This window comes from Chelonoidis abingdonii, chromosome 12 (assembly GCF_003597395.2).
Source record: "Chelonoidis abingdonii isolate Lonesome George chromosome 12, CheloAbing_2.0, whole genome shotgun sequence".
Classification (NCBI taxonomy): Eukaryota; Metazoa; Chordata; order Testudines; family Testudinidae; genus Chelonoidis; species Chelonoidis abingdonii.
The window spans coordinates 7095460-7110811 of record NC_133780.1 but is presented as its reverse complement, the minus strand read 5'-3'; the positions used below and the strand labels follow the sequence as shown (position 1 = coordinate 7110811).

The window sequence follows — 15352 nt, the reverse complement described above, 5'->3', positions numbered from 1 at the left end:
TGTTCTTCTGATTCCCCCAAAAGACCAGCCACATTACCAGATCAATACTAGTTTGAATCTTTCCAGAAATACCATGCTGCCAGCCAATCCTTTAGTATCTAAAACTAAAGGTTTTATTGTAAAAGAAAAGGAAAGAAAGAAGAGAGTTGTTAAATGGTCAAAGCAATCAGATACATACATACATACTTCAGAGTACACATATAAGGTTCTTAGCAGCACTGGTGAGTTTCCTAACTTGCAAAGTCCCTCTGGAACACATCCAGAGCTTGGATGGGTCTGCCAGCCATTTGTCCAAAGCATCAGTTTGTATAGAAGTTACTCCAGAGGTAAGAAGCAGGATTGAAGACAAAATGGAGAAGATGTAGCTGCCTTTTTATATCCCTTTCCATGTGGCTTGTACATTTGTTGTCCCAAACACAGGCTCCCAGCACAGGGGTATGGAAAGGTATTTGGAGTCCCCTGGCCATAGTCATGTCCCTACATGTCGTGCTGACTCATAGGCAGAGTCCCTGGTTCATTGTGCCCCTGACTGCCCTTGATGGGCCATCAAGCAGGCTGGATAGTGCTGATGCCGGGTCTGCCTGGGTATGTCACCCAGATGCACAGCACAATTTTGAGACACAAATATACCACACATATCTATAACTTATGATCCAAAGATGATACATACCTGTAAACATGATCATATTTAGCAAATCTTAATGTTTCCACTGATGCCTTACATGGCATATCTTGTATATGATTTATTGTGATTTTGTAATATTGTTATCAATGATATTATAAATGGTCACCCATATGCCACATCACATCACACTCAGATACTGTTGGAACCCAACTAAAGGACTCTTTTGAGTGAAAACAGGGGCCTGGTGAAATTGTCTGAGTATATGCATATGATCTCCAGGAGAGAATGAACAAAGTGGAGCAGCAAGACCCTCAATGAGTTCCAGACCCAGATATGGTTCTGAAAGAGCAGTTGGTGCTGGGGCTCTGAGATGATTCCCGCTGCCATGAAATGAAAAGGAGGTTTAAGGAAGAACCTGGTAAGAAGTTCCATGAACTCATGCCAAACCCCCGTACAAGAAGCAGGGGCCTAGTAAATGCAGCTACTGGGGAAAAGGTCTTGGCCCAAAACACAGTTAACATTGGAAAGTTTAAGTGAAGGGGTCCAAAAACTAGCAGTCCAACAGGAGGAGATGCTGCAAGTGATGACTGAGTTGATGAAAGAAAAAAATCCCATTAGTATGTCAAAATATCCAAAGGCACTGGGATCACTGAAGATCCCCTCTGAAGGATGAGCTGGGAAGGCATATTTGTTACACTTGTGAAAGGCCAGGGCATGCTAGCTGAAAATGTCCACTGAGAAGGAGAGCAGAGTCCCAGGCACTCAAAACCAATGTGGCACCAGGAGTGAGTGGTCCATCTACAGTAGCAGGCCAAGCAGTGGCAGAAGGATTCCTAGGCATGTCCACGGTGGAAAATTATTCTACATACAGTGTTGAAAGGAATGTGGGCAGTGCCAGCATATCTAGTGACTTCTGTAAGCGAGCATTTGGAGACTGTCTAACAGCTGAAGTATGTATAGCAGGGGTGAAGACCAGATGTTTGTTAGATACTGGCTCAGAAGTCACCACCATTACTGTGTCACGTTTTCAAAAATAATTGAAGGACAAGGAGCTGACCACGCACAGCACGCAGTTTGTACATCTAACAGTAGTTAATAGACTGGCAATCCCAGTGGTGAGGTGCCTTGAAGCAGACAGAGTACATGAGCCAGACACTGCCAGGAAAATGCATCTTTATCCTGAAACACAAAGCCTCTGAAGGGAGCCATATGGAAGGAGGAGTCCCAGGGATTCTAGGAATGAACAACATTAGTGAACTGAAGGAGCTACTTTTGCTAGGAGAAGGAACCAGGGGGATGAACCTTCATGAACACTCTATGAAGAATGCTGTTCTGAGTACAGTACTGGCTCGAGTGGAGAGGCAGAGTCATTCCCTAATCCCCACAAGGTGGACTGGAAATGTTGAAGTGGGCAGAAAATGGGAGACCATTATTCCTCCTTGGAGATGGAAGATCCTTGATGAATGCTGCTGGGTACCAGGAAATACCAATGAATATTGAGTGCTGGTACTAAAGACTACATCTGGGCCATGCCTACCTAATGGACTCCTGTCAGCTAATGTACTGACTAGTGCCATCAAAGGAAGAGTACCAGTGAGTCTTCTAAACTCAAGCATGAAGGCTGTGGAGTTGCATCCTCGGAACAGAATGGCAGAGGTACACCAGCCTGAGGAGGTGATCCCTCAGGTGACAATGACATTTGAGGAGAATGGAAATGAGCTGCAGATGACAAGAAGGGAGAATGGAGAACAAGTTACATTTCCTGAGGAAAGATGTGGTGGGAGACTGACAGTTCCAGTTCAAGCAGAGCTCAAGGGGCTGGTTCCTGAACAAGTGGCTAACTTAAGGATGTTGCCAGAGAAGCATCAAGAACTCCTTTCTATGGCTGAGGTGACCAATTTCGATGACCGGGTCAAAGGTGTCCATGAAAACCCAAAGCCAGCCAGCGAAGCTGCTCTCAGTACAACTAAAGACGCAGCCCAAAGAAGGAAAAGGATGTATGATCACAAGTACAATGGGGTTCTCATCAGACCTGGTGGCTGTGCAGCAGTTTGTGCCCATAGATGCTGAGGACTTAATAAAATACAGAAGTAGTAGTCGAGTACCCGCATTGTAGTCGCTCAGAACAATCCTGAGCTGCCAGTTTACACTATCCAGCCTGAGTGAGGAGGTCCTGAAAGAGTAGTGCATAAGGACCAGCTAAAATGTTGCCTTTCAGTCCAGTCAGGGACCACAGGAGGCACATAGATCAGTGTGCCCCGAGAAGACTGAAACCAGTTGAGGGATGGTTCTAGTCCCACAAACCGAATACCGAGGGGAACAGAGTGGGGCAAACCCAAATCCTAACAAGAATGGCCAGATCTCTCAGATTGACCTGGTGTTACCAGGAGACAGAGAAATAGAAATTGTGAGTCATGAACCATCAGTCTGAAGGTGGTCCCGAGAACTACTAAGGGTGTACTGCCTGTTAGATTTAGAGATAAGTATGTTATTGATTCTATGTAGTGTTTTAATGAATATTATCCTGTATAGTAGGAAAAAGTAGACTTAGAATGTTAAATATTTTGAATGTTCTTTTGTTAATTTTTCATATGACATGATGTTGGTATATGTTGCAAATATGGGGCCCAGATGTACTGGTGTGAATGTTGTGGCTCTAGTGGCAGAATTTTAGCAAGGGGGAATGTAAGAGGATTTTTGGCTTCTTACTAAAACTCAGTGAGGGTTTTTTGGTTGGCTGGCTCCCAGTACCAAAAGGAAGGGAAGGGCTGGTGGGAAATCAGGACCCTGAGACTGACAGTCCCCAGAAGCAATAGGGAGAGGCCAAGGCTCCAGGTCAGCCTGATTGACAGGGTGGGCAGGTTAAGGAGGGAGTCAGGTGGCCAAGGGGGTCCCATTCTCCATGTAAGCTGGAATTCCTGGGACAGGCAGAGTGGGGCTGAGCTAAGGAGAGAGCAGGGACCCAAGCTGATCTGGGGAACAGAGCTGTGCCAGCCAGAGAGACCCAGAGAAGCAGCCCAGGGAGCAGTTCAGTGCTGGGGGCGGAGCTGCAGATGCAGCCCAGAGAGCAGAGCTGTGCTGGGAGCAGGGCTGCAGCAACCAGAGCCAGAGAAGCAGCCCAGAGGGTTGGAGGCAGAGCAGCAACAACACAGAGGAGAATGAAACTGGGAGCTCGAGTAGTTTGGAGTCGGGTGCAGTGAGCAGCTAGGGCCAGCAGAGGGAGAGGGGGACACTGGGCAGAGGGCCTATGCAGGGAGACTTCACCCATCAACAGTCCTTGCAGGCCAGACTGGGAGGGGGATCATAATCCCAGTTGAGGTGGGCTGATGCTGGGAAGAAGGGCCCTGCCACTTAGGCCATGGCTACACTGGTGCTTTACAGCGCTGCAACTTTCTCGCTCAGGGATGTGAAAAAAACACCCCCCTGAGTGCTCCAAGATACAGCGCTGTAAAGCACCAGTGTAAACAGTGCCCCAGCGCTGGGAGTGTGGCTCCCAGCACTGTAAGCTAATCTCCATGAGGAGGTGGAGTATGTGCAGCGTGGGGAGAGCTCTCTCCCAGCGCTGCGGCTCTGACTACACTCACGCTTCAAAGCGCTGCCGTGGCAGCGCTCCCACAGCGCTGCTGGGGCAGCGCTTTGAAATTTCTAATGTAGCCATACCCTTAGAGTCTGAAGGTTTGTGGCTGCCTCTGCAGCATCCCGGCAGCACAGCCAATGTGAGGAACAGATTGTGAACTTCTCTGACGTTCCAGATATGGCTGGTTGTGATGTTCCCTGCACAGAGCAGGGTCATGTGCTTTCCTTCAACCTTTTCCATTTTTCCTTATGTTTTTAAAACTGATTGCTGTCTAATAAATTGTATTTGCTTTAAACTATATGTAACGATCAGTGGGTCAGGGAAGTGTCCAGTGCAGAGAGAGTATCCCAGAGTGGGGACACCCTAGCCCCTGCCTTAAGTAATCATGGCAAGGTTAGGGGTCAAGCCCCCCATCAGGAACCCTGGTCCCAGTCTTGTTGGGGTTACGAGGACTCTGCCATACAGGAGAGTGGAAGGGGAGCCCTTGGGGTCAGGCAGGACCTCTGGGTAAAGGGAGTGGGAGCAAGGACTCAGATCCTTTCGCTAGCCCATTTCACTGGGATCGCGTAGAAGTCGGGAAAGTTCCCCATAATAGTGGGGCCATTTCCCCACTTACACGGATCTTGCTGTGTGTTTAAATTCACACACTGTGAGTAGTTCCGCTGACTTTGAGTGAAACGTGTTGTTAAGACACTTCAGGAGCTTAAATACATCCTCTAAGAAGCAGCAGACACAGGGGGTGGATTCCTACCTGATTCCATCTTGTGAATATAACAAGTAAGGAAGAAAACAAGAGGGAGAGGGGAGCTGGCTCTGGAGCTGTGGCAGAATGAGAGAACGTTCATCTTCACTGTAACTTGATCTAGACAGGAAGAAGGAGGAAAAAATGTACCATAGTGAGCATAACACCAATTAACATTAAATCATTAAAGTCAAGCATTAAAGAGGACACAGCAAATAAAAAAGGAATAAATGCATTATTAAGTGAACTCATTCATATTACAGAGTTAGAACAACCATTGCATTAAAACTGAAAATGTGTTTCCTTTAGGAGTCTGATTTTGTCCCATCCCTACAAAATCCCTTTTAAAAAAAAGGCAGATCAGTGTAAAATTTGGTCGTAATTCCATCAATGGAGAAAAATTTTTCAATGAATGAGAAACAGTGTGTGTGCAGGGCCGCCCAGATGTTTCAGGGGGCCTGGGGCAAAGCAATTTTGGGAGCCCCTTCCATTAAAAAAATGTTGCAAAACTATAGAATATTATATTCTTGTGGGGGCCCCTGCAGGGTCTGGGGCAAATTGCCCCACTTGACCCCCTCCCCCGGGCGGCTGTGTGTGTGTGTGTGTGTGTGTGTGTGTGTGAGAGAGAGAGAGAGAGAGAGAGAGAGAAATATTCCTGTTTTTTTTTACCTATTTATTTTCTTTCAGCATATCAGAGGCAAAATTATTCAGTTCCATAAACAGAGTTATTAAATAACAGGGAGGACAGAGAAAGATGCTTCCCATACAGTTGGATCTGCAAAAGTTTGTAACTTACTTTACAAAACAGAAATATACACTTAGTTAATTCATAGCAAATCTCCCTTTGAATGCATTGCGAGCAGGCTCAGGTCCAGTTTTACTGAATAAAATATAGGAGCAAAGAAATAGATTCTTAATTCAAATAACCAGAATAGTCTGGAGTTACATTACAATGAAAGAAGAGGGGAAAATAGCTCATGTATCATTTTCAATATATAGTTCAAAAGTCAAGTTTATATTCAGAGTAAAACACATTTATCCTGAGATTATTGGATCATTTTGCAGTTAATAATTCACCCAAGGAATAAAGGTCTACTAGGAGCTATCAAAGAGCAATGAGATGGTATTCAAGTGACAGAACTCACCTACCTGATGAATCCTGGAAATCAGCTTTGGAACAGTTTTGAGCTCTACTTGGTGTTCCGTGGTTTTCTAAAATCCTCATCCATTCTCCTCTAGTTAGTTTGCATTGCCAGTGACTGTTTAGGTTGCAAAATGAATTCTTAATAAAAAATTACAGAAACAAAAAACTGAATCCTAGTCTTTCCTTCCATATTTCTGCTGAAATGTTGTTCATTCTTTGTTGGACACGGAAGTGAAATATGTCTCTCTTGATGCCTTCACTAAGATGGAAGGTGAAAGTAGAAAAATAACTGGAATGCTGTGGTGATTTCAATCCCTTCCTATTACATCCTCATCATAGTTTGGAAAGAAAGCAAGAAAGCAAACAAGCAAGAAAGAAGTGCAGCTAGGGAGCCATTGTTGGTGGCAGCAGACTCAGATTTTCAAGGCCCCCAATCTGACTGAAGGCAATGAGAATTTCCAAGAGGCTCAGGTTCTTGCTCCTTGAGAATTGCTCAGTATTATCACGATAATCATTATATTTTCCATCTCATCCTCCAAATGGAAACACCCCCTTTAATTACTTCAGTAATAAACAACCTTTGTCCTGCTACACTGGAGTTTCTGGTGAAGCCAATGTCTTTATTACTGTAAGATCCCAAGGTGAAAGCCCAACCCAGCTCTGTTCTCAGATAAGAGTCTAACTAGGATTAAAGAGCTTTAACTGATTCTAAGTTCTGATTGGCCAGCAGACACAGTGCTCTCCTGGCAAGGGTGAAAGCAACTTAAAGGACTTACTCTACATGGAGCCATGGGTAGGGGGCGTGGCCTCAACCGGAAGAGGTGGGGCTTTTAAATACCTGGGCCATTTAAATCAAGATTTAAAGGCTCCAGGGCTCTGGCTGCGATAGTGGCAGCTGGGAGCCCTGGGCCCTTTAAATCACCCCCGGAGCAACCAGCTGAAGAGGCGGCTGGGAACCCCAGAGCTCAGGGGCGATTTAAAGGGCCCGGGGCTCCGCCCACCGCTACCGCAGCAGAGCCACGAACTCTTTAAATCGCAGATGGATCCTCAGGGGGTCCCAGCTGCCACTGCTACCCCAGGGCTCGGGCAGAGATTTAAAGGGCCTGGGGCTCCGCTTGCAGTAGCAGCGGCCGGAGCCCCAAGCCCTTTAAATTGCCAGCCTGGGGAAGCCGGTCTGGTCTGGCATGACGTACAGGATCTTGCTGGGATGCCGTACCAGACCGTACAGGCTTACTTTCACCTCTGTCTCCTGGTTTAAGTCATCACCACAGGTTAATGAAGTCCTGACTCACAGCCTTCCATGTGCTTATTCCTTTACAAGTGGTCAGTGCACTGATGGGGTCAGACTGAGACAATCACAGGGCAATATTTTTAGAGGGACATGTAAGAGTTTGCCATCACGTGAACAAGACTTGGTTGTATTTTAAAAAAAGCCTTATTGAGGGTGCAGGAACAAACCATCCCAATGTGCAGAAAGCATAGCAAATATGGCAGGTGACCAGCTTAGCTTAACAGTGAAACCTTCGGTGAGCTTAAACTCAAAAAGGAAGCTCACAAGAAGTGGAAACTTGGACAGATGACTAGGGAGGAGTATAAAAATATTGCTAGAGCATGGACGGGTGTAATCAGGAAGGCCAAGGCACAGTTGGAGTTGCAGCTAGCAGGGGATGTGAAGGGTAACAAGTAGGGTTTCTACAGGTATTTATCAAAAGAAGGTGGTCAGGGAAAGTGTGGGACTTCATAAAGTAAGTCAATTCTGAACCTTAGAGTTCAAATATGAGGTACTAGCATAAATCCTCTAAGCTTAATTACCAGCTTAGATCTGATAGCGCTGCCACCAGCCAGAATTCCAGTGTCTGGCTCACCTCTGGTCCCCAAAACCTCCCTGGGGACCCAAGACTCAGATGCCTAAGTCTTACAACAAGGGAAATACCCCCCTCCCTTGTCACCTCTTTACTTCCTCCAGGCTCCCCTCCGGATGGCCCTGGATGATCACTCTGTTTCAATTCCTTGAAACGCAAACCAGAGAGATCAGGTTTCTCTCCCCTCCCCCGAGTCCCGCAAATGCAAGCTTTGTAACTCTAACACAAAGAGATTTTCTCTTCCCCCTGTGTTCTTCCTCCCACCAATTCCCTGTGAGCTGCAGACGCAATCCCCTTGAGCCCCCACTAGGAAAAAATCCAACAGGTCTCAAAAGAAAGCTTTATACAAAAAGAAAGAAAAAGACATAAAAATGGTCTCTGTATCAAGGTGACAATATACAGGGTCATTGGCTTAAAAGAAAACAAACTGAATAAACGGCTTCATCCTAAAAGAAATACAATTTAAAACATTCCAGCAAACACTACACACATGTAAATACAAAAAACAATATAAGTCTATTGCTTCTTCCCTTTGTACTTACTTGGAAACAGGAGATTAAAGCCTGGAGATAGAGAGATCATCTCAGAGCCGAGAGTGCAACAGAGACAGACAAAAGACCACCCACCCAAAATTCCCTCCCTTGAGATTTGAAAATCTGTTTCTGATTGGTCCTCTGGTCAGGTGTTTGGTTCCTTTGTTAACCTTTACAGGTAAAAGAAGCATTAACGCTTTGCTATCTATTTATGACAGGGACCCTTAATGAATGGGAGGAGGCAACATGACAGATGATGTGGAAAAAGTGAAGTACTTGATTCTATTTTTGACTTGTCTTCAAAGACAAGGTCAGCTCCCAGACTGCTGCACGGGCAACACAGTATGGGAGGAGGTGTATGCTATTGACACAAACTGGTATCATATAGATCATTGTTGCAACAAGATCCGTAGTGGCACCAAATCTTGTATAAAGGGAGCCAAATAAGGTGTCTAAGACAAGATTATGGTTTGCTGATTATGATTAGCTATCTGGGTGCATGTTCATTTTTGAATTTAAGTTTTATAGTAATGTCTATGCTGTCTGTATTTCAAACTTGTGCTATGCTTCTGGGTGACACCGCAGACAGTTTGGCATCAGCACTGCTTGGCCTGCTTGCTGGCCCATTAAGGACCATTAGCTATACAACTGACCCATTGAAAGAGGCAGATACACCTTGTGACTCAGCAAGGTATGCAGGGACATGCCTATGAGGAACACTAATGTTTTTCTTATGGTGTGCTGGAAGATTGTCTTTGTGTAAGCAGAGTTTAAGAATTTTAAGAAATTTACATTGGCATCCACCTCACTTTGCATAACTCACAGCAGCTTGGGATGGTGATTTTAACAGCTCTGGGATCCCCAATTTCTTTGTTATTGGGGCAGGAGGAAAAAAAAAGTTGTCACCTGATTGTGTGAATGGGAGCTGTGGGACTGCTTTGTGAAGCAATGACTCAACCTAAGTTGGGTGGTACTGCTAAACATGGGACATGGGTTCCAAAACCCATGAATTGAGAGAGGTTGGGGATTGGTGTGTATGCTTGATGGTATGGGCCCCTTCTGAGGGCCTGGATCACCAATTGCACATCCTCCTCTCTCCACTGTTAAAGAGTAGAGCTAATTTTGATTCCATTAGGATTCCATCTAGAGATGCTGAGCTGAATTCATGTTGGACAATAGTGCACCAGCACCAGGGCTCCCCTACTAAGAGCTGAAATCACTGAAAGAGCTGAACTGAGATCACTGAGTGCTGTGTTAACTAGTGGGAGAATCTGAAGACCTATTGTTAAGCGCTGCGAGAGCGGAGCAGTTGCAGCGTGTTGGAGCAGCCCATGGAACAGTCAGTGGAGTGAAGTGGTTTCAGGGTGGCTGGAGGAGCAGCACAGCTGGTGTGGTGGAGCTGTGTTGGTGAAGGCTGCAGCAGAATTCATGGAGAGGTGGAGCAGTTGGCCTGGCCCACGTAAGGTGCCCTTTAACACCTGGGTGGACTTCTCCCCCCATTTCCACCCAGGCTGAGGGATAAAACTTACAGATAACTCTTGAATTCTGAGGTGGCACTGACCAGAGCTTTTGGTTGTTGGACTTTGGGGTGATTGGACTTAAGACCTAAAGGGAAAAGGACATTGCCAAATGTGCTTGGAGGTGGGTTTTTTTGTTTATGGTTTGTATTATAACCTGTTTGTGGTGTTTCTCCAATGGGATGCCGCATTGATTCCTTCTTTATTAAAAGATTTTGCTACACTTAGAGTTCATGCTTGCGAGAGGGGGAAGTATTGCCTCCTAGAGGCGCCCAGGGGGGTGTGCTATGTAAGTGTCCCAGGTCACTGGGGTGGGGCTATGCTGGTTATGTATGTGTTACTGAAACAGAGCCCTGGATCTGACCGGCCTTGTTGTTGCCAATCAGAGGGGCAGAAGGGTTACATAGAAAAAGAAAAGTAGCTTCTGACAATGGGCCCTAGCCAGTCACAGGAACAGCCCTGTAATCCATAAAGCTGACTGAGGGGCCTGGACTCCCTATACAACATCCCTCTGGTCAGCATCTCCCATTGACTGGCTTAGGCAGCTCCCTGCCTAGCACGCTGGCTTTTGTGTCACCCATTCTAAGGCACTTACATCTCCCCATAGCTCAGGTTTTGTGGCTCACACTGTCATTTCAGTGATTTTTCTAGGCAGCTGCAATTTAGACCCGGTGACATTCAGCTTTGTAATACCTGAGTCCCTTCATGGATCCCGCTCTTTGTCTCCAACTCAGGAGAGAGCAAAATCTCCCAGCATTCAGCAGGTTCATGAGGCCGGGTGCCCTGCCTGCTTTCCTGGGCCCAGATGGCCCCCAGGACTCACAAGGGAGGGGGGAGCTAGTGAGGGGCACTGCAGTTAGGTTGGTCATTTTGTGCTACGTGATCTGAACTCTCTTCTGCTTCAGTGGTTAAGAGGTTAAGTGAAAGAGCGATAATGCTGGATGTGTGCAAAGAGTCTCTCCATGTGTTATATGGTCACAATGTGCCCCCGGAGAGAATTCAGCTGAAACCAACAGGCTCTCACTTTGGCCTGGAGTTCTGGGAGACGGTGCGTTCAGGCATGCGGGAGTCTGAAGGGTCAGCTCTGCACTGGGGGGTTAGGCAGTGGGTTTCACCCCTCAGGTAGAAGGCTAGAGAGCCCCCCAAGAATGTGCCCAGGGACCCCAAGACAGGAGCAGTGGATGGGCTCTGTTCCAGTCCCAGAGGTTTGAATTATCTGGAGATCCTGGGGCTCAGATGCTTGGGTTCCCCTTATTGCAGTCTGGTGGTACCTAACCACGTCTGACTGACTGACTGACACACACACACACACACACACACACACTTCTCATTGCCCAGCATTCAAGCACTCTTAACTCTGACCATGTGAGTTCTGGTGACTATTTCTACATGTCTGAAATATTAAATTCAGAGACATGAATGGAGAGGTCTTCCCCTAATGGATGCCACATCCCTTTGCCTTGGGCTGAGGGGGGCTCTTTCCTGTTTCTGGATTAGGGAGAGTCTCTCCCTCCAGTGCTGCAACCTTCTGCTCCCTTTGTCTTCGGATACAACGGGTTCTATTAATGACTCTTCCTGGGCTGGGCAGACACTATCTCCTGCTCCAGGTCTCTAGGCAGGGCCCAATTACCTATTAAGCTAATGTGGCTTTTGCCTTAGGCCCTCCTATTTTTTAGGCCCTACTGGTCAGGCAGGGGTGGGGACTGAGTGGGGTAGGGAGTGAGCTTGCTCAGGGCGCCCTGCTGGAGCGCTCCTGCCAGCAGGAAGCTGCTCAGCTGGCAGCCTGCTGCTTCCACTTCCTCCGTCTGCATCTCCTGGCGCTGCAAGATCACACTGCCAGGTATCCAGTTAACACTGGTGACCCGACACTAAAAATCCAGTTACCATGGGAACCCGCCAGCCGTGGGTGTATTTTCATAGAATCCTAGAATATCAGGGTTGAACGGACCTCAGGAGGTCATCTAATCCATTGTCCACCTCCCTCAGCTCCCTCCACCCCTGATTTCTCCAGAGCACTGCTTAGCTCCAGGATGCTGCATCTTGGGTCGTAGTGCTCGTCACTCTCATCTTCTATGTGTGCCGGGTCCTGTTTCTGGACAACTGGAGAGTGCCTAGGGGAGGGGGGCACAGGGCAAGGGGGTGGCAGGGGGAAGAGGCAATACCAGAGCAGTAGGGTGGGAAGCTTGCACAGAACCTGCACACACTCTATCCAGCTCAGGCCAGAACCAGTGCCCCTCCCATGTATAAGGAATGAATTCCCACACAGTTGTAGGAAAAACAAAACAAAACAAAACAGCCCATTCTGGCCACCAGCACTTTCACTTTTAAAGGACCTTCCATCAAGGGGCTTCAGATTTATGATGTCTTGTGTTCAGTACTGTACCGAACTGTACTGAACAGCAAAGAAATCCAGATGTATTTTTCTGTACTGGGATGCACAGGCAACCAAGTTCTTTCCTTTTGCTCTGTCCAGCTCCACGGGCCAACACATCTTTGTACTTTGAAGGGGTTGCAAAAGCACTGGAGGAAGCTCAACACACAAGGTTTCTCCCTCCTCTTTCCCTCAAGGATTTTAAATCCACTTCTTAGCAGGCTACAAAGAAAGACTGGCTGAATAGTCTAAGACGGGGTTCTTTTCATTTGCTGGATCTCTAGCAGTTCAATCCATCAGATAAGTACCTCACATTTGATTGCTTTGGAGTTTCATTCCAAAAACTTAAAGCTAAATAACCCTGGAGTTAGTCCTCATTTTTCTGCCCCAACTCAAACTAATTTCTTTCCCAAGTGGAAAATGCTGGGGAAGCACGGAATGAATTTCAGAGTAGCAGCCGTGTGTGACGATGCAGTTCTGGCGGGACCCAACTGAGAGTGCCAATTCAGGACCAATTGCTTAAACAGGGCAGTTACAGCCCCAGGCTGGGTTTTTTCCACCTCTAAGGCAAACCAAACCAGCCAGACAAAAATGACTTCGGTTTCACCCCACTGGCTAACTGCAAGTCACACAAGCAATTTCTTTAGACACTCCAGTTGCCCAGTATCACCACCAGTGCCACTCATCCTGGGGATGAATGGTTATGAAAACCAACACTCCAATAAAAGAAAAAGGTTCTCTCGATCCCAAAGGACCAAGCCCCAGACCCAGGGCAATAACACGTCAGATCTTATCCACAAATCACGCTGTTGCCAATCCTTAAGAATCTAAAATCTAAAGGTTTATTCATAAAGGGAAAAAGGTAGAGATGAGAGCCTAGAATGGTTAAATGGAATCAGTTACATGCAGTAATGGCAAAGTTCTTAGTTCAGGCTTGTAGCAGTGATGGGAGTAAACTGCAGGTTCAGATCAAGTCTCTGGAGAACATCCCCCGCTGGATGGGTCATCAGTCCCTTTGTGTAGAGCTTCAGTTTGTAGCAAAGTCCCTCCAGAGGTAGGAAGCAGGACTGAAGACAAAGATGGAGATGAGGTATCAAGCCTTATATAGGCTCTTCCAGGTGTAAGAACACTTCTTTGTTCTTACTGTGGAAAATTACAGCAAAAAGAGTCTGGACACAATGGGCAAGTCCCGTAATACTTTGCTGAGTCAGAAGGCATATCTCTTGCTTCAATGGGTCAGTTGTGTAGCTGATGTCCTTAATGAGTCATCAGCAGGCTAGCAGAGCTAACACCAACTTGTTTGGGGTGTCACCCAGAACTACAGCACCAATTTGAAACACAGACAGTATACAGCCAATACTTATAACTTCAACTACAAAATGACACATGCACACAGACTGCATAATCATAACAGTAACCCATAACTGGAACCTTAGACAACCCTTACATGACCCTTTACATAGATTTGGTGCCACTACAGGACCTTGGTTGCAAACCATGTTCTATATGGCCAGTTTATATCAATAACGTCACAACCGCGTTAGTCTGTATCCGCAAAGAAGACATGAAAGATTGTGCACCTTGGAGACTAACAACGGTACCGCAAGTACTCCTGTTCTTTTCATGGAATGAGTGTGATTTGAGATGGGAAAGGAGAGATGGCCAATCCTGCTTATGGTTACACCTGTGTAGCCTTTGACTTCTGGGAGAACAGATTTTTGCACACGAATAGATTTTGGTCTCTTCTGCTTTTCCACATCTGGTAATAAGCAAAATCTCATTCACTTTCTTCCTAAACGCTCTCATGTTCCCTTTCTTTCCATGCTGTCCTTTTCTACTCATTTTCTACCCTCACTTCTGATCCCTGTTTTTTTCCTGTCTCTCTCCTACCCGGGGCGATGTTCTCCAGAGGAATCTTGGATCTGAACCTGCAGTTTACTCCCATCACTGCTACAAGCCTGAACTTAAGAACTTTGCCATTACTGCATGTAACTGATTCCATTTAACCAATTCTAGCTCTCATCTCTACCTTTTTCCCTTTATGAATAAACCTTTAGATTTTAGATTCTAAAGGATTGCAACAGCTGATTTGTGGATAAGATCTGACGTTGTATATTGCCCTGGTCTGGGCTTGGTCCTTTGGTGATCGAGAGAACCTTTTCTTTTATTGGAGTGTTGGTTTTCATAACCATCATCCCCAGGATGAGTGGCACTGGTTGGTGATACTGGGCAACTGGAGTGCTCTAAAGAAATGCTTGTGTGACTGCAGTTAGCCAGTGGGGTGAACCGAAGTCATTTTGTCTGGCTGTTTGGTTTGCCTTAGAGGTGGAAAAACCAGCCTGGGGCTGTAACTGCCCTGTTTAAGCAATTGGTCCTGATATGGCACTCTCAGTTGGGTCCCGCCAGAACTGCATCGTCACACACGGCTGCTACTCTGAAATTCATTCCGTGCTCCAGCATTTTCCACTTGGGAAAGAAATTAGTTTGAGTTGGGCAGAAAAATGAGGACTAACTCCAGGGTTATTTAGCTTTAAGTTTTTGGAATGAAACTCCAAAGCATCAAATGTGAGTATACTTATCTGATGGATTGAACTGCTAGAGATCCAGCAAATGAAAGAACCCCGTCTTAGACTATTCAGCCAGTCTTTCTTTGTAGCTGCTAAGAATGGATTTAAAATCTTGAGGGAAGAGGAGGAGAAACCTTGTGTGTTGAGCTTCCTCCAGTGCTTTGCAACCCCTTTCAAAGTACAAAGATGTGTTGGCCCGTGACTGGACAGAGCAAAAGGAAAGAATTGCGTTGCCTGTGCATCCCAGTACAGAAAAATACATCTGGATTTCTTGTGTTTCAGTACAGTTCGTACAGTACTGAACACAAAGACATCATAAAATCTGAGCCCCTTGATGGAAGAGTCTCTTTAAAGTGAAAGTGGCTGGTGGCCAGAATGGGCTGTTTTGTTTTGTTTTGTTTCCTACAACTTGTG

At 46.2% G+C, this 15352-nt stretch overlaps 2 protein-coding genes across 2 annotated transcripts in view; one reads left to right on the top strand and one right to left on the bottom strand.

Moving 5' to 3' along the window:
* Positions 1 to 15352, top strand: part of LOC116830654 (E3 ubiquitin-protein ligase TRIM17-like) — a 241167-nt gene that overhangs the window by 158270 nt on the left and 67545 nt on the right. The window lies entirely within an intron of this gene.
* Positions 1 to 15352, bottom strand: part of LOC116825933 (zinc finger protein RFP-like) — a 469299-nt gene that overhangs the window by 428936 nt on the left and 25011 nt on the right. The gene's annotated exons all lie outside the window — the stretch shown is intronic.